The following is a 26,484-nucleotide window of genomic DNA, read 5'->3' as shown; positions in this document are numbered from 1 at the left end:
TCACGGGCCCCCGCCGCCCGCCGGTCCGTTTAGTGGGTAACTGATCGCCCCGCGCCCCGCCCCAGCCGCCCGCCGCCCGCCGGAGCCGCTTAATCACCGCCCGCCCGGCTGCATTAGCATAGTAATGGCCTTTAAATTGAGCCTCTTTGTTTTTTAATTAAGCTCCCAGCAGGTACAGAGAAGAGCGATTATTGAGGAAGCTGCCAGCGCTAATCGCCCGCAGTCATTTGACAATTAAAAAGCGCCTGGCTTTAACCCTTTCCCCGCGCCCGCAGCAGTTCCCCGAGCATTTATCCAGCGCCGACTGTGTGCGCGCCTTCCTGGTGAGATCCGCGGACCCCGCACCTAGCAACTCGGAGAGGTCCTGCCAACGCCTCCATTTTACTGAGGAGCAAACTGAGGCGCAGAAAGGGAAGGTAACTTGCCCAAGACACACAGCTTGGGCGTGGAGGTGCCAGGACTGGGCAGACAGGTTGCTAGAAATCCACCTGCCTGGGCTTTGCGCCTCGCGTTGCCCTCTGCTTGGAGCACCGCCCACCTCGTGAGCCCGGCAAAATCCTTTTGCTCCAAGGCCGAGGTGGGCACCTCCCAACCCCCATGGCAAACGCCCCCTCCTCAGAATTCCCAGGGCTTTCGCTTCCCCCTGTCGGTTAACTCATTCCCCCAAATACTGATGGGGTGCTTTCTGTGTCCAGGCACAGTGCTGGGCTTTGAAGACAGCTGTGAGCAAGCCAGAAGCGGGCTCTGCTCTGCCCACATGGACCCACATGCTGAGAAGGGAGACAGGTGAATTGGAAGACAGGGGCAACTGCTCCTGATCCAGCCCAGGCTGGGGACTAGGGTGGGGGTGGAGGGATATGGGGCATGGGGTGTGGGAGAGGCGACTTTCCTGAAGACAGAGGTTTGGGCTGAGACTGAGAGAGGAGAAGATCAGTCAGGTGAGGATAGGAAGCGATGGATAGGCCAGGCCGCATAGGAAACGGTGAGTGCAAAGGCCCGCAGGCAGGTGTGCCATGCTAATAACCAGAGCTAAAAGGTGTGGCGGGTATGTGTGGGGGGAGGATGCTGGTGGGAGGGGCATGGAATTAGAGGAGGCTGGAGAGTCACAGGAGCCAGTCCGAGTGTGCAAGGGTCTTACAGACTTTAAAACTGTACTACTTTAAAAATAACTGAATTTCTTTTTGAAAAAATACTGATTTAACATTCAAATGCACAATGGTGTTCCCTCCTGTCCCTAGCCAACCAGGTCCCCTCCCCAGAGGCAACCAGAGTCTTCCATCTGAGCCTCCTTCCACAATACCTGTGAGATACATGCACACGCTGGCAAGTATCCATTCCCGCCCCCTGGCTTTTTTTTTTTTTCAGAGAGAATTGGTTGGGGGTTTTGTCCACATTTTTTTTTCATGCAAATGCTAATTTACAAACTGTTCTTGCGTCACCCTCTTCCCCCCTCCCACCTGCATAACTGTTGGAGAGGACTCCATGTCTTGGCCTGGAGCACCGAGGCTGCCTGACACTTTATTGCGCCTGCAAACCCTAATTTATTTAACCCATGCCCTGTTGATGGCCTTGTGGGCCATTTTAAGTGGGGGAGTGGCCTGAGCAATTTACAATTTTACAAGATCATTTTGGCTGCAGAGCAGGGACCAAGGGTGTTGGAGCACAAATAGGGGAGCAGGTGGCCAGCTAAGAGGATCACTGTTGTTGTTACCCTGCAGGTGAGAGGTGCAGGCGCTCCGGGTGCAGGAGTGGGAGAAGGGGGTGGGTTATCTGAAAGCCATGTGGGCTGTTAAATGGACTGGGCTTTGGGGTGGGTGGGGGAAGCCCGGGGTGGCTCCCTCAACCCTTTCAGGCGCCTGGCGGCTGGGAGAGCAGTGACGGAGATGGGGATGCCTGGTGATGGGTGGGAGCCCTCTTGGAGACACCAGGTGTGCAGTCATCCGGGTCTCACTGCACTGACAGCCAGAGCAGCTCTAGTTCATCAGTGGCTCCGGGATTTCCCCCCAAGTCAGGCTGTCGGATCCGAGCCCAGCCCCCACTCCAGCCCACCCAAGCCCTATCTCTGCCTGCCCATACTTCAGAGGGGCCTGCTGCTGGTGGCTCTGAACCCCCCTTCCCCCACTCCAGGCTGAGCTGGTGTTTGTGAAGAGGGGCAGCCTGGAGAAAGCCTGGCAGCTGGCTTTTTAATGAACATAGGTAGAGGAGGCTCCCTAGGGCGGGGTTGTGGGGGTGAGGAGGAGGGCTCTGGACAGACAGAGGGACAAATTCTCCCTGTCTGTGCTCACCACTGGGAGAGACACCCCTCTCCTCTGCTGTGGGGTTCCTGGTCCGGGACAGACTGTCCCTGTCCTGGAGCCCCCCTCACCTTGTCCCCTCCCACTGTCTCTGACTCAGAGCTAGAGGTGTCCCTCTAAAGAGAAGCTGGGTGGGGGCAGGCAGGACCACCGTCTGGCTCCATTGTACACCACGGAGGGAGGCAGCGAGCGCCTCTGCAGGCAGCGAGGGGTTAACAGTCTGCCCACCCCCACCTATCAGCCAGCATCTCCCAAACAGACAGACAGACAAGGCAGCTGTCCAAACAGGCCTGTGTACCTGGCCACAGCCGCAGAGGACAGGGCAGTGGCTGTTTACTCTGCTCCCCTCCCCCACGTGGTCACACTAGCAGGGTATTTCCATGCCGCCCCGTGGGGATGCGCCCTGCACCCAGCCCCGTTCTTCCCGCCATCCCTGAGCAGGAGGCTCCTCAGTGTTCATCTGTGAGACAACGAATGTCCTTGCTCAGGGCTCTGGGCTGGGTGTCTCCAGGAACTGGTGACTGAGATGGCTGACTGGCCCAACTGGGCCACCATCACTGTGCGCTCCAGGCAATGCTGCCCAAGGTCCACTCTGCCAGAGCAGGAACTGGGCGTCTGGGAGCCTGGGGACCTGGTAAAACTAGAGTGCCTGGAGATGCACCATCTCAAGTCACCTCCTGGGACTATGTCTACTCAGGGCAAACGTGGCTCCCGATGGGGACTCTCAGGGCTTCCTAGGCCCCGTGCCAGCCCTGCCCTTGACCTGCCCTCACAGTTCCAGGGACAGCTCCGGAGACAGCTCCACCTCAGTGTTCTAGCACCCCTCAGGCCTCAGGAGACACTGACCTCATTGACTGGCCTCTAGGCCCATCTCCCTGAGGCCAACAACAGCTCCCCTCGTCTGTGCCTGAGTAACCCCTGGGTGTTCCCTCTCTCTCGACAGCTGTCCCCACATCTAACCCCTCATCAGGCTCCTATGCAGCTCTCAGATCTGACCCTTCCCACTGGGGTGAGTTGTGGGTGGGGCCTGGTGTGTTAGGTGCCCACAGTGCCCAGCCACCAGCATGCCACGCCCTCCCCCTTCCAGTTAGGCCGCCAGACGCTCCCCCACATCCCCTCAAATGCCCTTTCCCTTGGGAGGTGCCCTGCACCAGCACTGACAGCACCATGTCTACAGCGCCTGCTGTGTGCTTGGCTCTAGGCCCAGCTCATGCGTTATGTATTGCATTTCCCAACAACCCTATAAGGCAAGGTGAATGACTCTATCCATTTCACAGATGACAAAACAGAGGCTCAGAGAGCCAGCATGCTTTGTACCAAGCCTCACAGCTACAAAGCGTCAGAGCCCCCGCTTGCTATGGGAGCAGAGTTCCGAGCCCTGTGCCTGGCACAGGCGGACAGTGAGAGGCGCACAATTTTGACCAAGTCTCTGTGCATGGCACCCCATGTGTCTGGGGACCTCACCGCCACCAGGCTATCACCTGCCTGGTAGCTGGCATGACTGGGGTGAGGGGGTACCTGATAAAGCAAAGCTGGACCCCCAGCACTTGCCTTGCCCCTCGCTTTACAGAGGGGCACTGGGGTTCAGAGAGGCAAGCTCTTGTCCAGGCTCATCCAGCTGGGACACGCGCAGCTGGGACTCTGTCCCTGGCTGCGTACCACCCCCCCCCTTGCCCCAGGTCAGGCCCTGGATCCCTCCTCAGCGCCCCCCACCCAATGTGACATCTTTACGGCACATTCTGGGCCTGCGTAGGCCTGGAGGGGGTGAGGGGGAGGCAGGACACCTCTCAAGTAACGGATTGTAAATTCCTGGGCCCCGGCTTTCCATCCCTAACAACCTCCTCCCGGGCTCGCAGCGCCTGTCCCTTCGCAGCCAATTTAAATGAGGGGTCCCAGACCCTGGGCGGAAAGCATTCCAGACTCGGGAGAGGGGCAACTATTGTTTCGCTGGGAAAAAAATAAAATAAAATCAACTGGCGCTCTGCAGCTTCTAATCACTCTCACATGTGCTTCGCGGTTCCTGCTGAGGACAGCCCTCTACAGTGTGTGCGCCCCACCGGAGCACAAACCCTGCTTCTCACCAGAGCCGGATCCCCATTATACAGTGGGAGAAACTGAGGCTGGGGGAGGAAATAGAGAGCTACCACATCCTGGTCACCCAGCTGGTTCACGCCGGACACTGGCCTCATTTAATCCCCCCAATAACCTCACATCAACTGATGATCCCCATTTCACAGAGGGGACAAGTGAGCACCTTGCTCAAGGTCATTAGCCAGTGCATGGCCAAGTGCATGGCCCAGCCAGGATCTACGAGGGCAGACAGGCCAGGTGGGATTTGAACCCAGGTCCTTCCCTCCAGAACTGGAGACCTTTGCCCTGCACTGTGTGGCCTCCCCAGTGAAGAGCATCCACTGTCCCTTGAAAGGATCCTGGTCCCAGCAGCCCTGCCCCAGGCAGGTCCCCCGACGTTGCAGCTGGGGCCTGAGAGCATCAATGCTGGTTTTTAATAAGGAAGATGAATTTACTTGAAAGCCCAGTTTGGGAGGAGGGGGCAGCGAGGCTGCCACCAGGGCTCTCGCTGCTTTTCTGGTGGGAGGGGAGCAGAGGCCTGGCCAAGTGGCCTCTCAGCCCCTGGGGGCCTGGGCTGTGGGGGGCCGCTGCCCCTGGGCCTGAAGGGAGCTGGCTCTGCGCACCCGTGCTCTCTCCCGCATAAGCCCACAGGATATTGCACTGCCTTTGTGTGCCTGGTGACCCAGCTGCTGGTTATTGAAAAATTCCACCGCTCGGCGCAGGGCAGGCCCGCTGACCCCTCATCCCGGGACGCGCCTATCTTTCAAAAGATACGGGATTAGAGAGCCAGACCCGACCTGGAGCAAAGCTCCGTCTGGGGTGTCTGTGTTTTCGTGGCCTCTCGGGATACTGGCTGGAGTGGGCTCTTGGCGCAGGATTTAATTAGTTGGAATCAGCCTGTGATTACTGTGGCGACTATTTACCCAGCCACTCTGCAGTCTGAGCCCTACTCGGAACAAAGATGGGCCCCTTGGCCCTGCTGGCCAGGCCAGGGGCCCCAGCTGAGCCCTGGCCCAGCTGCTGGGAGGGGAGGGCTGCAGGCCTGGCCGGGCCTTCTGCTGGCGCACCTCATTTAGCCAATATTTGTGGGTTTTCGCAATGCAAAGCATCTACGTGGGGCTTTTAAAAAATTAAAGCATCTCAAGAAATTTATGGTCGATTTCTGAGCGTGGTCCCCTCCCCCAGCTCATGCTTGGCGGTGGTGGTGGTGATGGTAGCAGACAGAGCCAGGGTTTACTGGGGCGGGATTGAATCCTGCCCACAGCACTGGTGAGCTGGGCATGGGGACTGTGCCCAGGACGCCAAGCTCTGGGAGAGGTAGGGAGGTGCCCACAGCCCGTGTGTCCCTTGTCCCCACTCTGCCACCTTGGATGCCCCCCTGGCTGTGTGTCTGTCTGTCCTGCACTCCCCTCCAGGCAACCACAGTGGTAGCAGCTGGCTTGGTTGGGGAGACGAGCGAGGTCTGTGTGTGCACAGCTTCCTGGTCCTCAGGCCTACCCACCCCCATGTGAACTCGCTGGTTACACAACTCCCAGCACGGCACACGGGACTCCACGAATACACGCACCTCCCTGTACACATGTGCGTGTACACACATATGTGTGCACACCTGGATTGCACATACCAGTCAGTAATCTATGGGTCCTCACCCATATCCACCTACACGTGTCTGCCAATACTTACGTGTATGTTGGCACTATAAGTGCACATATCCCTACACACACATGTAGCCACTCATACCTTCCCACACATCTGTGTCTGCCACACACTGCTGTTCAGACATATGCAAATACGAGTGTTTGGGCCCATGTGCACACACACTGTCCACACATACTCACGTGCACACGGACACATGCCACCTCTTAGGACTGTTCGTGTACAACTACGTCTGCGGGCTGATCTCTGAGCAAGTTCACCATTTATACCCACGTGTGACTGCTTGTGCACCTGTGTACACATATGCTTGCACCTGTGGGGATGGGCACTGCCTCTACTCGCGTAGGCGTGTGGCTAGCCACGCAAGGCCGCTGGGGCTGTTTCAGGGGTCTGCCCCTTGGAGGGATGTCACCCAGATCCAAGATCAGGAGACAGCTCTGGGGGACCCAGTCCTGCAGGCCTACATTCTGGGACGTTGAGGAACAGGCCAGAGATACTTTGGGGCATTGAGATTTGGGAGATGTGCCAGTGCCAGGTTTCTGAAAAAGCTGCCAGGTTGGGGCCCAAGGCAGGGCTGGGAGCCTGGTCCCTGCCAGTTGGGCAGGTCCTGCCCACAGTTGTCGTCAACCTCCAGCCTTCTTCCCTCTCACCTGTCTGCCGCCTCTGTCATGGTCACTGTGGCTCCTGCCCAGCCGTGTGGCCTGGGGTGCTTGGGGGTCACCCTGGGGGCAGGGGCAGGGAAATGGGCTGCCCAGATTCCAAGGGACTTTGGGCTCCTATGCGCCCCGCCTTCCACCCTGCCCTACATACAACTGAGCCCCAGCCCCAAATAAACATGGCTTCACAAGTACAGACGCAGGGACACACACATAGCACATGTGTATATCTGTGGACACACCCATGTGGACACAGAGTCATATATACATAAGGTGACTGGAATGCCACCTGCTTACACAGGGAAACAAAGGTACACACAGGCATATGCAGACACACAGTGTACACGCACACTCACACACACACACACACACACACACACACACACACAGGAGCACAAAAACCCAGGAACACACTAACATGCGAGAACATAAGAGATGCAGGACAAACAAGAACACAAAGAAACACATGGAAACAGACACACATAGGCCCACACAGGTGCCCAGGAACATACCTGGACATACGTGTACACACACACACACAAATAGAAACTACAGACCCAAGTGAAACTCTTTCTCAGGAGAAAACATCTAGGAAGGTTTGGCTGCCCTGAAAGTGGCTACTGGGTTACTGCCAGGTGGGGACAGAGGCCCAGGCAGAGGGGGGAGTGACTGCCCCCCGGCTGAGGCTGCTAGGTGGCCAGGCCAGCCCCCACCTTCTGCCCCTACTTGCAGACTGCCTTCCCTCACCAAGCCCAGTCTTTCCGCAGGCCTCACATCCATGGGATGGAAGCCAGCCATCCCTGTGTCTGCCCCTGGGCCCAGCCCTGCTCTAGGCCTCACTACCCTCCGGGTCCCCTGCCCCATCCTGTCTCAGGCACCAAGAAGCCCAATCCTCAGCCAGCACCCAGCTTTGCTTCCCTGCTTTGTACACACACTGTCAACTCGCCACCCTTTATTCCCGGCAGCAGACTCCCATCGTCTCTGCCTGTGCCAGCCACACTCTTCCTCCCCACCCCTCATTCCCACCTGCCCCTCCTCTCACCCAGAGACCCCCTTGGCTGGGCTGCACCCCAGGACCACCACAGTCTCCGCGTCCATTTCTAAGTGGCCAACAAGTCTGACTGCATCTCGGTTTCTTTACCCAGTAAAGCATCTGTGATGGTTTCACAAAGGAGGAAAAGGGTGAAGGCTCCCCCCACACTGAGGGTAAAAGGAGCCAGTCGCCTACAGGCTCGTCTCTCCCGGTTAGAGTATCACCCCTTGCTAAGCACCACCCCAGGTGGAGGTGAGAGCTGGGGGCGCAGAGGTGGGGACTTCTTTGGAGTCTAGAAGATGTGGATTCATTCGTAGCTTTGTGACCGTGGGCCCATGACTCCACCCCCAGAGCCTTAGTTTCCTCATCTGTAAAATAGGAGGTTATAATCTGCCTTTGCAGGGTTCTGGTGAAGGTACAATGAAATGGTGACTGTCCCCCACCCTCCCAACACTGAGGTCCCTGCAGGCCCTTGGCCTCAATAAGTGTCCTTGTCCCTGAGTTCCAAACACCAAAGTACTTCCTCAGGATCTCTTCCTTGTCCTTCCTGTCCTAACCTGCCCACCTCTCCCCTTCCCTGGCTGCCATGCTCTGAGGAGACTCTGTCCACACTCGCCCCACCACGTCTTCACCCGTGCTTCCTCCCCAGTCAACCTGGCTTCCTCCACTTACCCCAAACTACCATTCAGCTGAAAACACACACCACCTTCCAGACCCAAGGACCTCACTCATGCATTCATTCGTTCAGCCCGACAATGTTTATTGAGCAGCTACTATGTGCCAGGACTGTGCAAGGGGCTGGACGTCTAAGCTCACACCCGCCTTTGCCATTTGCCACAATTAGCCATCCCTTCCTTCTGGAAATCGTGGTCCTGGTCTCTCCCCACATATTTGCAGGCTCCTGGTTCTCCACCTGCTCTGAAATGCCAGGGGCTCTGTCCTCTTATGGGTTCACTTGTCACTTTTATGCCCAAAGCCCTCGAGCCACCACCTCTAGTTCTGTAGCACTGACCCCTCCTTGCAGCCTCCCTCCTCCCTACCCTGGGCTCCAGACCCCTTTACCCGCCTGTGTCCTGGGCCCCCAGGGCAGCCCAGCCCAACGTGTTTACATCCCAGTTCCCGTCACGCGGCACATGTGCACAAATATATATGTACCAGGACGTTTGCTGATGTATTGTGTGTGTGACAGCAAAGCGCTGGCCGCAGCCCAAAGGGCTGTCAGTGGGGGAACGGGCTCATAAATCACAGCTCACCCATTCCCTGGACTGTTACGTCGCGGTTGCAAAGACCAGGTACATCCACGTGCACTGACATGTTCTTAGCATGTCGCTAAGTGGAGCAGGCAAGCGCAGAACACGTACGGATCCTGTCGACAGGGAAAGCAGCTGCGTGTGCACAGAGCGTGCTTGCACACATGCAGGAGAGGTCCGGAATGTTACCCATCAGTCAACTGCCTCTGGGAAGGGGTGCAGGGAGCGGGAGGGTGGGGGGGAGGACTATCCTAGTTTGCTTGACTTACTTAACTCTGTTACAAAAGGCAACAATGACTTTTATAAGACATATAAAAAAGGAAGAAAATGCCCCATTTGTCATTTCCTCCTAAGCTCTGCTCCTTCTGACCAGCTCTTCTGGAGGTGACACCCGCCGTGGCCCCAGGACTGAGGGCCAGCACTGTGGGCCCTTGGCCCTCTGCTCTTCTTCTCCTATTCTGCCCACGTGGCACCTCTGTGGGCCCTCGTCCCCGTCTACCCACCCTGACAGGCCTTGCGCTGGCTTCCTGGCTCCTTGGGAGTGAAAATCAAGCTGTCGCCTTGCTTGGGAGTCTTCGGAGTCTCTCCACTCAGCGGCAGGACAGAGCTGCCCCTGCTCCTTGGTGCAGCCTCCGAAGTCCAGAGCCAGCTGAACTTCCCTTGCACATTTTAAAATATGCGTGAAGCACTTAGAACGGTGCCAGCTCCGAGGGAAGGCCACAGACACATTAGCTGTTAGCATCATCGCTGCTGGTACTGTGACAACTTCTCTGCCCCACTTCCCTTCTTCCTTTCGTTCTTCCTTCCTTTGCCCTCAACTTTGCACCTTCCCTGTCTCTCATGGCCTCGCCTTCCTCTTTCTAGACATGGATTTGAGGCTCCAGCCACACAAAGGCAAGCTCTCCCTGATCTGGCCCCACTCACTTGATCAGCCTCCCTCCGCTACTCCGTACTCTGGAATCTTCTGGCCCACCTCTGTGCATTTGTTCTAACCCATCCCTCTTCCTGCCCCTCCAGGGCTGTGGGTTGAAGGCTTTCCATCTTTCAGGGCTGGATTCAACGGACGGACGCTCCCTCCAAGGAGCCTACCGAGCACCCCGCCTTCCCCGCTGGCTGCCAACACACCCTGGGCCCCCCAGAAGGTGGGGCGCCCAGTAGCCAGACCTGGGTTCAGATCAAATCTCTCAAACCTCAGTTTTCCCGTCTGTAAAACAGGGCAAAAGTAGTAGCTACCTCCCAGGTTATGAGGATGACTGCGTTCCGGGGCTGAGCCCCTCAGGATAGGGTCAGCACAGGCACCATCCTATACATTGGAATTCTGATGAAAATGATTCCTCTGCCTCTTATCTCTGTTTCACCAGCCCATTGCAGCCCTTCAATGTACGGATTTTTTTGGGTTTTGGTCAGCGTTTGCATTAACCCTGGAGACAATGGTGTATCCAGGGAGGTCCCTCACCCTCCTCATTGTGTGCAGGCGTGTGTGTGTGTGTGCGCGCGTGTGTGTGTGTGTGTGTGTGTGTGTGTGTGTGCGCGTGTGTGTGTGTAGTGGTGGTGGGGGGTCTCTGTGCAGGGGGACACAGCTGAAATGCCCCAGGCTGGCACAGGCTAGCCCTGCTGAGGAGGTGGGCTGCCCAGGGGCTGGTGGGGAGCAGCTGGTGCCTGCTCTGTTCAAAGGCCAGCAATTCTCCACGGCTGGTGAGGGGCAGGTGGGGGTGTCAGGCTGGCTCCCTCCTCCCAAACACGCACTATGGGGGGTGGGGTCCAGATCAGAGACTCTGTGACCCCGCCCTTGCAACTCAGCACTGGGAGCATGGAGGGGCCTTTGTTTCTCTGGAAAAGAGGGGCCTCCCCCCTTCTCCAGACCAGCATCCTGGAGCAGCCCTGCTGGCTTGCAGCCGGGCGGAGCCCACGCTGGGCCAGCCTTTTTGCCAACACTCAGTAAATACTCGATACTGCATTAAAGCAATAAATAGTCATTTTAAGGAAACCGAGACTCAATTTAGCCACCAGAGTCAGGAGCAGCGGTTAGCAGGGCTGCGGAATGTCACTGCACAGCTGGTAGCCCCGCCCCCCTGCCGACTGGCCCCGGCTAAAGGGGGAGGCCCAACAATGGTCTGTGCCAGGCTGCACGACCCTCCCCCAAATCAGGTTTCCGTGGGGTTAGGGGGTGAGGAGGGGGACGGGGTTCAGCGGGAGTAAGGTAAAGAGGCAGGAGGGTATGATGGGAACACCCCAGCCCTACCTGGGGATGAGGACAGTAACAACAGAAACACTGTTGGGAAGAAGAAACCAATCCCTACTGGATGGCACTTGCTCCGTGCCAAACATGGTGATAAGTACTGTATATGCATCATTGTATTTAATCTTCAGCCCCTCTAAGGACATAGAGATCTTTATCCCCATTTTGCAGGTAGAGAAACTGAGGCTCAGGAAGGTGAATTGCCTTGGTCAAGACGAGGAAGGATTTTGTACAGCTTGTGCAGTCATTCAGCACCTAGCACAGGCCATGTCATGTGTGCTGTCTTGTGACACAGCCCCATTCCACAGACAAGGGGAATGAGGCTCCAAGTGGGGGAGGGACTGAAAGGTGACACTGTGAAGCTCCCTGGCGATGGCCACTCGGCTTGGTCCAGAGGAGGGAGAGCGTGCTGCCCCCCACCCTGGGCCTGTCCATCTGATCAGGTTGGGGAGTGGGCTGGGCTGGCTGAGTGGGGTATTTGGGGGGCCGGGCCTGTGACTTGGTCTCCAGAGCTATGCGGGCAAAACAAACAAGGCTCCTCTGTGAAGGGCTGGGGGATTTGTGCTCATTGCCATGGAAACCACCCAGAGTGTGTGGGGGGAGGGGAGCCTGGTGCTCAGCTCCCCTTTACAGATGTAAGACCCCCACAGCCTCAGACCTGGGGCCAGCTGTGGGTGGCCTGGAGGCCGCTGGAGGGAAAGGAGGGATAGGATTGGTATCCCTTCCACCTGGTGTCTCCCTGCGCTGGGGAAGGAGGTAAGACCCTGGCACAAGACCTAGGCTGGGCGCTGAGGGCGCTGCTGGCACCGCAGGGGAGAGGAGCCCTGTCAGTCAGGACGTGCCAAAAATACCAGGCAGAGATAAGAGCAACAACTCCTACCCACTTTGCTAAAAATAGCCCCGCACTGGGAGGCAGAGGCTGGGGAGGGGGATTCCCCATTGATGGCCTGGCCCGCTGCCCCTGTGTAAGTGGGTGGCCTGATCTGGGATGAATCCATTTCACGGGCAGGGCAGCTGAGGCGAAGGACAGGGCAAGGGCCCTAGCATGCTCTCTCAGAAAAGGCACTTTCAAGTGTGAGCACCAGCTCTGTGCCAGGCACTGCCTGGCAACCGAGCTGCAGGCAGGTCTGGTTTCTTCCAAAACAAATTGGGAAGATGGTAACAATAGCTGTAGTTGTTAACATTTATTGCACACTCTGTCTGCCAGGCACCATTCTAAACATGCGTTTCATCTCATTTTAGAAATGCGGAAAGGATGAGTATTATCCCCACTTTATAGATGAGGAAGCTGAGGCTCACAGACGTCCCTTGCCAAAGTCACACAGCTGCAGGTAGTGGCAGAGCTGGGATTTGAACTCAAGTCTCTCTGACAACAGAGTTCTTAAACCTAAGGTTGTTCAGTTAAGACCAGCGAAGCTCAGAGAGGGGCATTCACCCTCTCCAGGTCACACAGCAACAGAACCAGGATGGGGACCCAGGGTTTTTTTGACTCCCAGGTACAGGCCCCTCCTCAGGTCCCCAGTGAGTCATCATGGCCAATGCAGTCTTTGCCAGCAGTGTCTAGATTGTGCCTATTTACTCTTCCTGCTTGGCAGCCCTGCCCCCACCCCAGCCTCCTCTGTCTGTCTGTCTGTCTGTCTGCACCAAGGGTACCAGCTCCCTGCCTGTCCCCTGTGGCACAGCCCCACCCAGAAGGTCAGGCCAGGGCCTGGGGCTGCCCTGTCTAGACACTTCTCGAAACTCGGCAGCGGTGGCCGCTCTTAAGGACCTGGCCTGGCTGGGCCCAGCAACAATGGGCCCTCTGTGCCCAGCTCGGGGCCTGCTCCAACAGGCTGCCCACCCGCTCCCAGCCCAGCCCCAGCCCCACACACTTCCGCTGTTCCTCCCTAGGCTTGTGTGCCCACCCTGGGAGCAGGCATCCTTCCCCTGAGGGCAGGGCGTGGGAGTCCCACATGGCTAGACCAGGGAACTGGTTCTGCCGAGTTCCCAGGGTTGTGCTCTCAGGCTGGGAGCCAGGAGGTCTCCAGGGCCAGAAACCAGGCCAGAGGCCTTGCGCAGGCTGTGACATTTCAGTCCCTGCCACCACCCTCAAGCAAAGAGGCTCCTGGTCCCACTTTACAGCCGGGGAAACGGAGGCTGAAAGGGAATTTCTTGGTGAGGGTCACTGGAAACTATAAATAGGTGAACATTTCCTGGGAAGGTACAGTGGTGATAATTAGTATTATTAGACTCCATTGCACTAGGCGGTCACTCGCGCAGAACCATGCTAAGCACCACACATGAGCCATCTCTCAGTTGGCACTGCCTCCAGCACAAGGTACCAGATTAACCCCATTTGTACAGAGGAGAAAAAACGCAAGCTGAGAGGTAAAGTCACTTGCATAAGGCCGCACAGCTGGCAAGTGGCAAAGCAGGGACTAGCAATGGTACCCAAGTCAGCCCAACTCCAGATTTAACTCGCCAGGTACTGGGGCGGGGGAGGTGAGGGGGAGCGTGCAGGAGGCTCTGCTGCCCCGCAGGTGCCCTCCGTGCCCAATGGGCCTGGAGCTGGGAGAAAGGCCCATTCCCAGCCATGCCGCCTCCACAGTCCCTGCATTGTTGATTCATTAGGTAATTTCCCTGGAAGCACCAGCTGTTCAGAGGGTGGGGAGATGAGTGATTGAGGTGGCTGGGGGCTGCAGGGGCCACTGGGCTGGGGGCACTGCAGGCCTGCCCAGGCTGGGGCAAAGGTCATGCCTGGCCAGGTGTCCTCTCTCCCCACTGTGATGACTGCACCTTACAGGGAACCCTCAGGGCTCTGAAGATAGTAAGGGGCAGGCCCAGCCCCTCCCACCAGGGCCTGGCATTTCCAGGTGCTTGCTCAATGCCGGGCCTCAGCCCCACCGCAGGCTAGTGGGCGGGGAGGGGCGGGCAGGGACACCACCGGGCCCCACAGAGCCCCAGGCTCCCATGGCCCAGCTGAGCTGGAGCAGTTGGGGCAGGAGGGAGGGACCTCCCTTGTCTATAGTGCCTCTGAGGGCCCATGGCCTCCGGGCTGGCCCATTAAACCTACTTGCTGCCCAATAAACAGACAGCAACCATGTGCTGTGGCTCAGCTTCGGTGCCCCCACATGCCAGGCCTCCGCCCAGAACAGCTGCCCTGAAGACAGCCTGCTCCATCCTGGGCTGCCAATCCTGCTCTGCTCAGAAACCCACCCTGGCCCTGCTTGAGCTCCTGGCAAGAAGCTAACAGGACCTCAAAGGCAGCCCTGCATGGGGTGTCCACACCGGCCCCAGGATCGCCCTGTACGGGGGGTCTACACTGGCCCCAGGGTCGCCCTGCACGGGGCGTCCACACTGGCCCCAGGGTCGCCCTGCACGGGGCGTCCACACTGTCCCCAGGGTCGCCCTGCACAGGGCGTCCACACTGTCCCCAGGGTCGCCCTGCACGGGGCATCCACACTGGCCTCAGAGGTTGTCCTGTGTGGGGAACTTTTTCCACTCTTCTTCTCCAGGCTGCCTCTTCTCATCCATCCCAGATCTCAGATCTCGCTTTTTCGAGGAGGCCTGCCATGAGGTCCCCTGCCTGGTTAAGCGTTCCTGCCCCGGCAGCTGCCTGTGTGCCCCTCATCACAACACTTGCCAAAGGCCCCGTCAGGGCCTGTTTCGTCATTTGTGTCCCCAGTCCAACCTGGCCCACACCAGGTGCTCAGGGAGTACTGGTGTTAAGTGAAGACGGAGGGGACAGCTAGGGAGACCAATGAAGAGAAGATGGCCCAAACGTACACACGAGCCGTGGAATCGCTCTGACCTACAGCATCTCAAGGCCAGTCATGGTGCTTACTGTGTTCTAGGCTTTCACACGAGCATTTTACAAATATTAACCCAGTTAACCCTCACAGTGGCCTGTGGAGGGGGGTGTTGTCACTGCGCCCAGTTACACATGAGGAAACTGAGGCACAGATAGTTAAGTAACTTGCCCAGAGTCTCAGAGGTCGAGCTGGGGATTCACCCAGGCCACCCGGCTCCAGTGTCCCTGTTAATCGCTACACTATTGGGCTGTCGGAAAAGTCATGACGTAATTTTTTCTGTGTTTTTCATTGCAAAAATGTGTCATGACTTTTCCGACAACCCGATATTACACAGGCCTCAGAAGTCACTTCTTGGGCAGCTCCAGGAGGCTCTGCACTGACCATGGAGAGCTTCTATTGCCTTGGCCACACCAGGACAACCTCGAAGTTTAGTGTAGACCAACACAGGACACCCTCTAAAGCCAGTGTAGACAACCACACACAGCCAGAAGATGGAGCAGGGTCCCTGCCCTGATCTGAAGGTCGAGGGGGCCGGAGGATCAAGGCCTGGCTCTGCTGGGGTGAGGGGGGTGGGCGCCTGCAGGCGCTGGCCCATCCCTAGCCCAGCTGGGTCACAGGAGGGCCTCCTGGGGGTGGCGTGAAATTGCCATTCTCTACTGAGGGGCTGCTGCTGGAGGGAGCCTTCCGGGCCCAGCTGGAAGGGGTTCAGCGGGTGCCCCTGGACATGTTCCGCCCAGGCCCAGGCCCAGGTCCCTCCTCACCACCTGCCCAGCACTGGTGGGCAGGACAGGAACCAGACAGGCCCGGGGCACAATTCTCCTGAAGCTGTCATGTTCTGTGGGGGCAGGGGGCCCATTCAGGCCTGTGACAGGGCCCTTCTGGGGCCAGACAAAAGGCACCAGCTTCCAGCAACAGAGTGGGTGTGCCTATGTGTGAGTTGGCATGTGTTTACGTGTGTGTGTCTGTTCCTATGTGTGTGTGTGTGTGTACCAGGAGAGGAACGCCAGCACATCCACCCTCAAACACCCTGCCCCCGGCCCCAGGAAAGCACAGCCTTTCAGCGCTCTGAATGGCCCTCCCTATCCCGCATCCCAGCCCTGGGTCTGGCCTGCCCTGTCCCATGGTGGGGTTTCTGGGTGCCTCTGGCCCCAGTGCAGGCTCCCTGCCCCTTCCCACCCACTCATCTAGGCCTGAGAGGGGCAGGGGGCTCTCTGGGTTGGGACGCCTGGCCTCTCCTGCTGCAATTAATGCAAATGATTTTCTGAGGTTTTGGCTTGATAATTTGATTATTTGTTCAGCATTTATCTTAAGCAAAGTGGATGACAAATAACTGCAAACTAATGCGATAAAAACCATTTATAATGCTGGCTTGTTTGGGGGCCTTCCCCTAACTATTTATGACAAGGTAATAATGCTGCCGTGTGCGTCCGCCTGACTTGAAATTGGTTACTTAGAGGCATGATGGATGAGGGGCGAGGCCACCTTCTTCTGAAGAGAGCTCCTGATTTCTGATCTCATTTTTGAGGATAATGAATTATATCTAATTAGTCCTTCCCAAATCTAATCAGGAGGTGGGGATTTGGACCAGAGGGAGGGGGCTGACGGGCGGCAGGGAGGGCAGAGGGTCAGCAAACGGGGTGCCCTCAGGCCTTTGGAGCCCTGGCTGCCTGGGGGAGGGGGTAGGCCTTGCTGCCAGCCCACTGTGCATGCCCTGGCCAAAGGGACCTGGAGCTGGCAAGTCCCTCCCTGGCCGTAGACCCTTCCTGACTCCCTTCCCCCAAACTCCAAACCTGGCATTTGGTGCCTTTTGCGGGCACCTCTCCTGCCCCATTGGCCTCATCTCTCTCCCCTCCCCCGACTCCTACAACCCAGCCCCCACACTCCTCAAACACAGTGCCCTTCCTTATTCATGCCTCCTTGACCTTTGCATCCCCTGGAGAATTCCCTTTCTGCCCTCCACATCTAGGAATCTCCACCTCTGCCATCACCTCCCTTTTCTGAGCAGATGTCTCCCATCGCACTGCTACTTCCCCCAAGCGAAGCCCCAAGGCCCCTTGTTCACCCCTTCACTGGACTGCTAGCCCATGCTGGACCTTGATGCTAAATGAAGGTGGCACCCTTCTCCTGGCCAGACGTAGCCCTGTACCAGGTGAACCAGCGCAAGGTGGATTTCGGTCTCCTACTCACCCCCTTGGCTGCGTGACCTTGTGCAGTACACAACCTGTACATCCGTATGTGGACAGCTTTGGGTGCTGTCACAAAGCAGGAGCTCCCTGGGGTCCTTACCTATCTTTGTATGTTCCATGCCTAATAGGGTGGCTGGCACACAGCGCTCATTGCTTGCCGAATGCCTGCCTGTTGAGTGGATGCCTGACTGCATCGAGGTCCTCCCGCTCTCAAAAGTCAGGCCTAGGAGCTGCAGGACCAGGGTCTTCAAGCCCCGGGGGAAATAGTGAACCCTCTGTCACGAGGCTGCTGGGATTCACAGCCCGTGGGTCTTTCCCTCTCCTATCTGCCCGCCTCCGCCCCAATACAGGCCTTGCTCCCAAGGCCTAAGGTGATCCCAGAAACAAGTCGTTTTGGGGTAGCAGGGTTACACATTACAAGCAGAGGTCTGTTTGCAGAGAACTAAAAATACGATCGGATTCCCAAGTACATGTTGCCTGTTTTGTGCATTTTGTCATATAATCACCCGCCCAGTCTTCAGAAACGCTGGTTGGCGTTCTCCACGCACCACCATGCTCATGTTCGTTAACGTCAGTATTTTCCTCCACCTTTGTGAGAAGAATGCTTCTTCTTACTAGTAGTAGTGCTTTTACTTTGCCCATTTCCCACCCGTTTTTCCGTTTTAAAAGCTCAGAACAAAACGTAATAAAACCTTTAAAAAATGCACACACGTTACTTAAAAGATGGCAATGGGGCCAGTTGAGTGGCTGGGAGGTGGCCAGCGCCGTGTCAGAAGAGTGTGATTCCTTCTGTCATCAGATGGGCAAAAGCCAGGTCCAGGATGGAGGACATTTGGGGGACATCGGTACATAGCATCTCCAAATGTGGCCACACCAAAGTATATGGTCAGAAGGCCCCTCAGTTCAGTTGGTCCCTGCCAGGGGCGATTTTGCTCCCCAGGGGACTTCTGCAGTGTCTGGAGGCATTTTTGACTGTCAGGACTAGGGGTGCTGGTGGCATCTTGTGGGTGGGGGCCGGGGTGCTGCTGATTACCCTACAACAGCCCCCACAACAGAGAAGTATCGGTCCACAAGGCCAGTCAGTGGTGCTGAGGTTGAGGGTGCTGCTGCAGTCAACCTCCGTTTCCGCTGGTCGGTGAAGCTCGGCTCTAACCAGCCGAGGGCTCAGCGTCCTGAGGGATGGACAGCGGCACCGTGCCACCTCCCTCCTGTTGGGGTCCTAAGCCCTATCTGCCCCCATGTCCCTCGAGTTCCCTGTAGCATCACATACCTTCTTTCTTCAGCATATGACCCCCAGAAATGCCTTCTCCAAGCGGCTTTTGAGCCCTTCATCCTTGTCAGCTTGAAACCATGAGTGGGGGGGGGGGACACACAGCCTCTGCTAAAGATCTTCCGTAATATTATACTTCATCAAAGGTCTAATGAGAGCCTCTGATGGGCAGGCACCAGGCAAGGGGTTGACACCTGCCCATTTCCCATTCCTCATAAAAGACACCTGCAAAAAATGAATTTGGTAACAGGAAAAAAAACAATCTTTGCTGATGAACTCATCAGCCTCCTGTGGTCAGATAATGGGAATTCTCTACTCCATCCTTTTTCCCCTTCCGTCTTGGCTGCTAGGATGCTCAGAGGTCCATTGAATTCTCATCTTGGTGAGATATTAGCCTGGGTGCTCGATTTACTTCCCCTGCACTCGCAGGGATTTGATCCGCTGTTTTTACTTTAAGAATCACGGAGGCTGCCTCATACCCTTTTAGGAAGTAGACAGTGTGCACCACAAACTAAGAAACACACCACCATCCACGGGGCAGGGAGAGCCAGTCACTCTGCGGATCACTTGCCTCATAATATGACTTTCAATGACCCAAATGGCAGCATTCAACCTCGCACATACACCCAAAAACACAGATTGTACACTCTGAAATGGTAAATTTCATGTTATGTGAATTATATCCAAAAGAAAACAAAACAGCAGTATTATAATCATATGTCCAACTGGGGCTTATAAAGTGAAGTGATTTGACCAAGGTTGAGTCATTCATTCAACAAATATTTTTGGAGCAGCTTCTAGGTACCCAGCACGGTTCTGGGTGCTAGGGATACACTGTGGAACAAAACAGGAACACCCCCTCCCTCTGTGCTGCTTATGCGGTGGAGAGCTTCTCAGAGGGGAGGGGGCAAAGCCAGGCTTCCCATCCGTGACGCTAGAAGCTCCGCTTCCTGTCTGCCTTCATGGGACAGAATTCCTCTGTGCTGGGCAAGGGACCCCCAACTTCTAGCACCCTGGCCAGCTCCCTCGGTCCCACCCATCACTGCCCCCCTCTTGCGTGTCCCCTTCAGCAGAGCCAGCTGGGGAGCTAGAGCAGCAAGGACACTTAAGTCTTCCCAACTAAAGGGGTCACCAGAGGAGGGCTAAAGGGCAGGGCTATTGGGGCCCTAAGGGCTGAGCTGGGAACACCCTCCTGGCTTTGGTCCTTGGCCAGGGCACGTTTGGGGACCTCCAAAAAGTTCATTAGCCCACAACAAAAACACAGCGTTATCACACCCATACCCACTGCTTCCCTGCCTCCTCGGAAATGTACGCAGAAGGTATTGTCACCCCCACACACACACACACTGCACAGGGTGAAGGGACTTGCCCAAGGTGTCACAACTGGCAAAAATAGACCCAGGATGTCATGTCACAATTCTCCCAACTCCCTACTCTTCCCACCGACCTGCTCTGTTCCCTGTGGCATGCTCCGAGCCTGGCATCCAGGAGGCACTCAATAGTTGTTCCTTTATGTCCTTCTCCAGAGCCAGCTGCTCGGGCCTTGGCAATCAGGTCAGAGGGGAGAAGGCAGAGGTCACATGGGCAAGGCCATAGTAGGGGGACATGTACTACAGTTCAGCAAGAATGATGCAGACAGCCTCCCTTCACCAGCTCCAGCCTCTAGCTGGCTGTCTCCACCTCAAGCAGGTACATATCCAAACTGTGTCCCTACCACCTGCCAACCCATCCATTCATCGTTCACGCCAACTAGAGCTGGACACCTGCTCCCCGCCGCACAGACACAAGGCTCATAGCACTGAACCAGACACAGTCTCTGCCTTCAAGTTATTTGCCGTCTCTGGGGAAGACTGGCGAGTAAACAGACCATGACAATACATGGGATGGGGCTGAGTGGGGGCAGCAGAGTGGGCCACAGGAGCCCAGGGGAGGGGCAGTGAACCAGGCAGAGGGCTGGGAAGGCTCCCTGGATAGCTGAAACCTGCAGGAGGCACAGGAGTTACCCAAGAGGGGTGGGTGCAGGGCCCCGGCAGGGGAATGGCGTGGTAGTGTGGCATCCCGGGGGGAGCTCAGAATGGCTGGGACACAGGGTGAGGGAGATGGAAGGCCGGGAGGGGCAGGGCAAGGTGGGCAGCAGGTCCTGTGTTCTTATTCTAACAGCGGAGCTGCGGGAGGTTTGGGGTATACAGTGATGTGGCTAATGCTGCTTCGGTTACAGCACAGTAGGCGGGTTGGCAGGGCCCAGCCTGCAGGGGGAGAGCCCTGATAAAATGGGGAGATGAGCCAGGGCATCGATGGGAGGATGGAGCAAAGGGGAGAGTTCCAGAAATGATTAGGATTCCGTGAATACCCAGGCCCGGATGATTGGCTACATGGGGGTGGGGAGTACAGGTGAGAGCTGCCAAGACCATGCCCTGGTTTTCAGCTTGGGAACCTGGGAGATAGAGGTGCCATTCACTACACAAAACCACAACCCCAGGTAGTCAGGGACAGGGCTTGGGGAGGAGATGGGTGTGGCTAGAAAAGGGCACCAGGAGGAATCCTTGTGAGGGAACTGCTCTCTCTCTCTTATCCGTGGTGGGTACAGAACTTGCACACGTGATAGGACTGCACAGAACCACACCACGCACACACACAAACGAATACAGGTAACACTGAAGAAATCTGAATGAGATGGGTGCATTGTATGGATGTCAGTATCCTAGGTGTGATATTGTACTTCGGTTGTGCAAGGTGTTGCCATTGGGAGAACCTGGGTACGGGATACAGCAGGTCGCTCTGTATTATTTCTTACAATTATCTGTGAATCTACAATGATCTCAAAATTAAAAGTTTAATTAAAAAACATGTACTTGGAAGAAAACCAGGGTGGGGGGCATTGGTCTCAGACTAAGTCAACTCCTGGCACTCTGGGACCAGCCCGTGGTTCCGCTCCTGCCTGGAGGCCCGCTGGTCCTGCAGCTGGTTTCCCACTTCAGTCTTGCCTGGCCCCGGGCTGGACCAGACCCCTCGCCTGATTCCCACAGGTTCTTCTCATCAGCATCCCCAGGGCCACACCTCGTCATCGCGTCCCTTTCTTCTCCCCCTGTCCCTGCTGTACCCCCACCCCTTGGTCCTACAGGGAGGCACAGAGCAGCAGGGACTAGCATCACCAGGGGAGCTCAGTCCTGGGCCCAGACTTGAGCCCCTTCCTTTTGTCCCCTGTGCAGAGCAAGTCTGCTCTGTGCCCACCCACGTGCACACGGTCACACACAGGTGGGACATGTGCACATGCAGACAGACACACACGGCTCACAGGCCTGCTCGCAGAGACCACGGATGCTCGCAAAGATGTGTGCACGCTCGCTCACAGATCATGGATGGGGACTCACGCGCCCTGCAGCCCCTGACCCCGCCCGCCTGCCTCCCCGCCCCCCCACCTGCAGGAAGGCTTCCCTGCCAGGTGCAGTTATCACGCCCCAAACAAATCTCAGCTGATAAGGACACTGCCTTTGAACTGGAGCCTTTCCCTCCCCTGTGATCAGATAAGCAGGCAGGGAAGAAAGAGAAAATCCCCGCTCTTTCTCCTTTTCAGACTCCCGCTGCGCTGCTGCTCCACACAGAGGGGCTGCCTGGGGGCCTGCAGCACCCCCTCCCTGCCGCGCCCCTCTCAATCATGCTGCGGATCACAGGCACGGTGACAGGTGGCTCCTCCGGTTTGGGTTTCAATCCGAGGGAACTGCCGCCTCAGGCAGCCAAACCGGGGCCCGTACACCTGGGTCTGATGGGCCACTGGGGGCCTCTACTGTGGGGACCCTGGGACCCCCAAGCCTTGTGAGGTGCTCCACCTAAGGGACCGCCCTACTTCAGGTACCCTGGTTTGTGGTTGTTGTTTTTTGTCTCAATGGCCCTGACATATAGGGTCCCCCACCTCAGGACCGTCCCTGGTTTATAAGATTCCCTCTTTTTATGGGGCCCCCCAAGCCCAAACCTTGGCTTGTAGGGTCCCCCATTCAAGCTAGATTGTGGTATCCTGCACCTAAGACCCTGGCTTGTAGGTCCCCACCTCTGCCTCAAGGGCGCTGGTTTACAGGATCCTTCTGTGGACACCCTGGCTTGTTGAACCCCCAGCTCAGGGCCTGGCTTCTGGGGATCCTCATCTCAGAGACTCAAGGTATGTGGGTCCTGTTCTCAGGGGTCTACTCTCTGAGCACCCCATATTTCAGAATCCAGGTCTTCAGGATCCCTCCTCCCTACAAAGCCAGGCGCTGAGACCCAGGAGGCCTCAAGAGAGAGACTGGGGGAGAAGGGTCAGGCGGGCAGGGCGGGCAGGTTAAAGGGGCAGCGTTCCCACGGCCCTGCCTGGGGCTGAGGCATAATTAGAGGTCTCAGGTGTGTGTGTTGTGGGGAGGGGGTGGGCTTGAAGGCCCTTCATTTTGTTTATCCTTCACAAAGACCCCCAACAGTGGCCACCGTCCCCTTTGAGACAGCTCTGTGTCTCAGCTCTGAGCTGCCGGAGGTTCCCTGTACCCTCCCACACACACACCTGCCAGCTGCCTGCCAGGAGGACAGCAGCACTCAGGGCCCGGGGGACCTACGTGGGGTGTGTGCGGACAGGCCGGGCTGTCCTGCAGCCCTGGGTGGGTCGGAGCCCCTCCCGCTCCTCCTGGCTCTCCCTCCAGGTGCCTCCCCCGCTCAGCTGACTCAACAGAAAACCCCCATGATTTATTTATGCCCAGGAGCAGCCGCTGCCCAGGCTGCAGATGGAGGAGGATCCATTGAGCCCTAGAGAGAAGGAGAGAGGGAGAGGAAAGAGAGACAGAGAGAGGGGAAAGAGACACACACACACACACACAGCGAGAGGGGAGCGGGCCGTCTCCGCCCTGGAGCCCCATCCAGGCCCCTGTCCCCACGTCCCCACATCCACAGTATCCTTCCCATCACCACCTCATCTGGGCCTTAGCAGACCCAATTACTTATAATAAACAATTCCGTTTATCTTTATCAGAATCATTATCTAAATTGGCTACATGACACATACTGTTCTCTAAGTGCACCCCAGGGAGGAGGGGCCATAAAAGCCAGGTTCTGCGCTCCGTAATTATCCCTCTATGGGCCATAAACCATTACACTAGTGTTTAAAATAGGTATGGCGAGCAGTTTCCCGGCCGTCCAGGGCTGCCCAGGGCACCCACGGCAAGGATGCGCTGGAAGTTTTGCTAAGGCCAACAACTTCCAGCTGCACGGTGGCTCCGAAAGGGACCCCTGCAAGGCCGGCGGCACCGTCCTCCGGCCGGCAAGGGCGAGGGGCCAGGCCAGAGCAGCCAGCGAGGAGGTCTCGGGGTACCAAAGGGCTCGCCTGCCACCCTCCTGGCACAATGAATGGCCTCTGTCCAGGACCGCTGGCTCTCTCTCCCCCGCTGCTGCTGACTTGGGTTTTCCTCACTGTTTGCAGAAGCGCCTCCACCGCCCATGGGACTGGTCTCCCCCGCGTTGCCCCCAGGGAGGCCCACGTCAGCATCTCACTCGTGATTAAAACAAAACACTGGGCTGTCCCCTCAGAGCAGCCTTTCAGCTGACCGGTCAGACCTGTGGCCCGGGCCTTGGCTTCCCAGAGGCCTCTGCTCTCTCTGGCCTCTAGGAGGGCTGACCTGGGTCTGCGTCCCCACACATGGCCCATATCCCTGGCAGTCAGATCCCGTGTTTGATGTGCCAGGGCAAGCGGCCCAGACACCTGGGAGGGCAGGAGGCCCTTTATCTGAGGCCTCCTACGCCTGGCCTTCCTGGAGACTCAGAGGTGATCAGACAAGAGATCCCAGCTGTATAGACCAACAGGGACAAAAGGGTGCTGTCACAGAGGGGCTTCAGGTCGGCCTCTGCCTCACGACACAAGGAGAGGGGATGGATGGGAGTTCATCAGGCTGAGAAGAAAGAACATTCTTATCACCAGGTCCAGCAGGTGCAAAGCTTTGGAGGCAAGAATGAAACTGACGTTTGAAGACAGTAAGAAATGTTGTATGCCCAGAATAGTGGTTCTCAAAGTGAGGTTCCCCAGAACAGCGGCCTCAACATCACCAGGAATCTTATTAGAAATACAAATTCTCAGGCCCCACCCCAGATTTACTGAATCAGAAACTCTGGGAAGTGTTTTGTCTAACAAACCAGTTTGTACAAACTATAGTTTGTAGCTTAACAAGCCCTCTGGGGGGTTCTGATAGCTGCTCAGGTTTGAGAACCCCGGTGCCAGAGCTTACATGGGAGGGGCCTGGGAGGACGAGAGAGACATAGTAGGAGACGCTCCTGGGAGGCTCCTAGAAGGTCCTGACTTCCTAAAAGGGTACTGGAGAGCATGGAAGGCTTGGAAACAAGGGAGTGACGGACATTTTTAAAAGTGCACTCTGACTTTCAGGTGGAGGGGCCAACGCAGTTGTTCAGGGGAAGGATGGGGAGGCCTGGGTTGGGGTGACCAAGGGCACAGAGAGCAGGGAACAGATTTAACTGACAGGCACGGGATCCAGTGGCCAGGATGTAGGAGGCGAGGGAGAGGGAGACATCACGGAATCTGACCTAAGCACCGGGAGGATGGTGGGTGCCTCTCACCAAGACAGGAAGTAGGATTCTGGATGGGTGCGAGTGAGGACCGTGACTTCCGATCAATGGGCCTCAGGGCCCTGCAAAGGCCTCACATGGGCAAGTCAAGAAGTCACGGTGCCCCATCCGGGTGGGGCTCGGGGCCTGGAAGTTACTGATGTTTAGAAGGGACTGGAAGTCATCGCCTCCCTCACCCAGTTACTGGGTCCCAGCTTGCAGTCCCTACAGCTGCAGCCTCCTCCGTCCTGGTGAGCCTCACAGTCCTGGGCCTCCAGCTGGCAGCCCAGCATCTATCTACCTGACTGCAGCCACCATCGTCAGCTGGAGAGTCATCCGCCTATGCGTCCATCCACTCATCTACCCACAAGGCTTCCTGAGCCACCCTCTGCCCATCCCTGGGCCAGTTCTTCATATTCACCATTTCCCCTACCACTGCCACACTCCCTGAGCAAGGGATGATTGGCACCATTTTACAGATGAGATAAGACAGAGAAGCCAAGTCGCTGGCCCAAGGTAACACAGCAAACAAGCGAGAGGAGTTGAGATTTGAACCCAAGTCCTGCCCCTATCACGCCACCAGGACGGCACCTGTGTTTTTCTCCCACTTCAGAGCTCTGGCCTGACCCGGTTCTCCCAGGGCAGGGAGGAGCTGGTGCCCATGGTGGGCAGACCCAGGGGACTGGGGCCTGCCTTCAAGGGAGGCCCGGGAGCCTCGAGGCCTCCTTAATGTGCCCATAACTCATTCCCTGGGTTCACTAATGTTCCCCGCTATTAGTGCCGGGCCCAGCTAAGCAAACTACGAAATATTCCTCCAACTCAACAATCAATTTCCATATTGTTACAAATGGAGTCCACGCCCGCCACGGTTCATTTTTCTTCAAGGTCCTTTTTTTTTTTTCCCTTTCCTTCTCTTTACCCAGTACAGTGAGGAAGTCATTACCGGGTGTTATGAATTTCACAACGTGCTGAAGAAATAAAAATGCATACTTCATAGAGCAGGGCCACATGCTGGAAAGCTGCCCTTCCCGTCACCCAAGGAGTTCCCGGGGTCATGAGAGCAGGAGGGAGAGGGCAGAGATGGCAGCTGCTGTGTCCCCGTAAACTCACCCAGTCCATGACTAGAACAGCCCTGGGCTGGCTACTCCCGAGGTGCGGGTTCCCTGAGGACACAGGGTGAGTTTGTGGAGCGGGGCCCGGGGTTGTGCGAACCTCTGGGTTTCCTCGAGAGGACTGAGAGGGATGTTCACACATGGGCCGGGGCTGCACAGCCCTGAGCAGGCAGGCACTGCAAGCTCTGAGCCTTCCCCCAATGTGGCTTCCTGAAGGGATTGGCCAGGTCCTGGTTCCCCCGTCAGGAGCCGATGACCAGTCCCCAGACCAAGCAGAAAGTGCTCTGTACCTCTGGGTGTTGACATACGTTTTCCATTCCCTGGCAATACCTTCCCGCTCAGGTCCATCTCGTGGTCTCC

General features: G+C 56.9%; 1 protein-coding gene across 2 annotated transcripts in view; it reads right to left on the bottom strand.

Moving 5' to 3' along the window:
- LMX1B (LIM homeobox transcription factor 1 beta) overlaps positions 1-26,484 on the bottom strand; it is an 83,983-nt gene that overhangs the window by 23,574 nt on the left and 33,925 nt on the right. The window lies entirely within an intron of this gene.

This window comes from Hipposideros armiger, unplaced genomic scaffold (assembly GCF_001890085.2).
Source record: "Hipposideros armiger isolate ML-2016 unplaced genomic scaffold, ASM189008v1 scaffold_3, whole genome shotgun sequence".
Lineage (NCBI taxonomy): Eukaryota > Metazoa > Chordata > Mammalia > Chiroptera > Hipposideridae > Hipposideros > Hipposideros armiger.
Note: the sequence above shows the minus strand (reverse complement) of the source record. Positions and strands in the feature narration are given on the sequence as shown.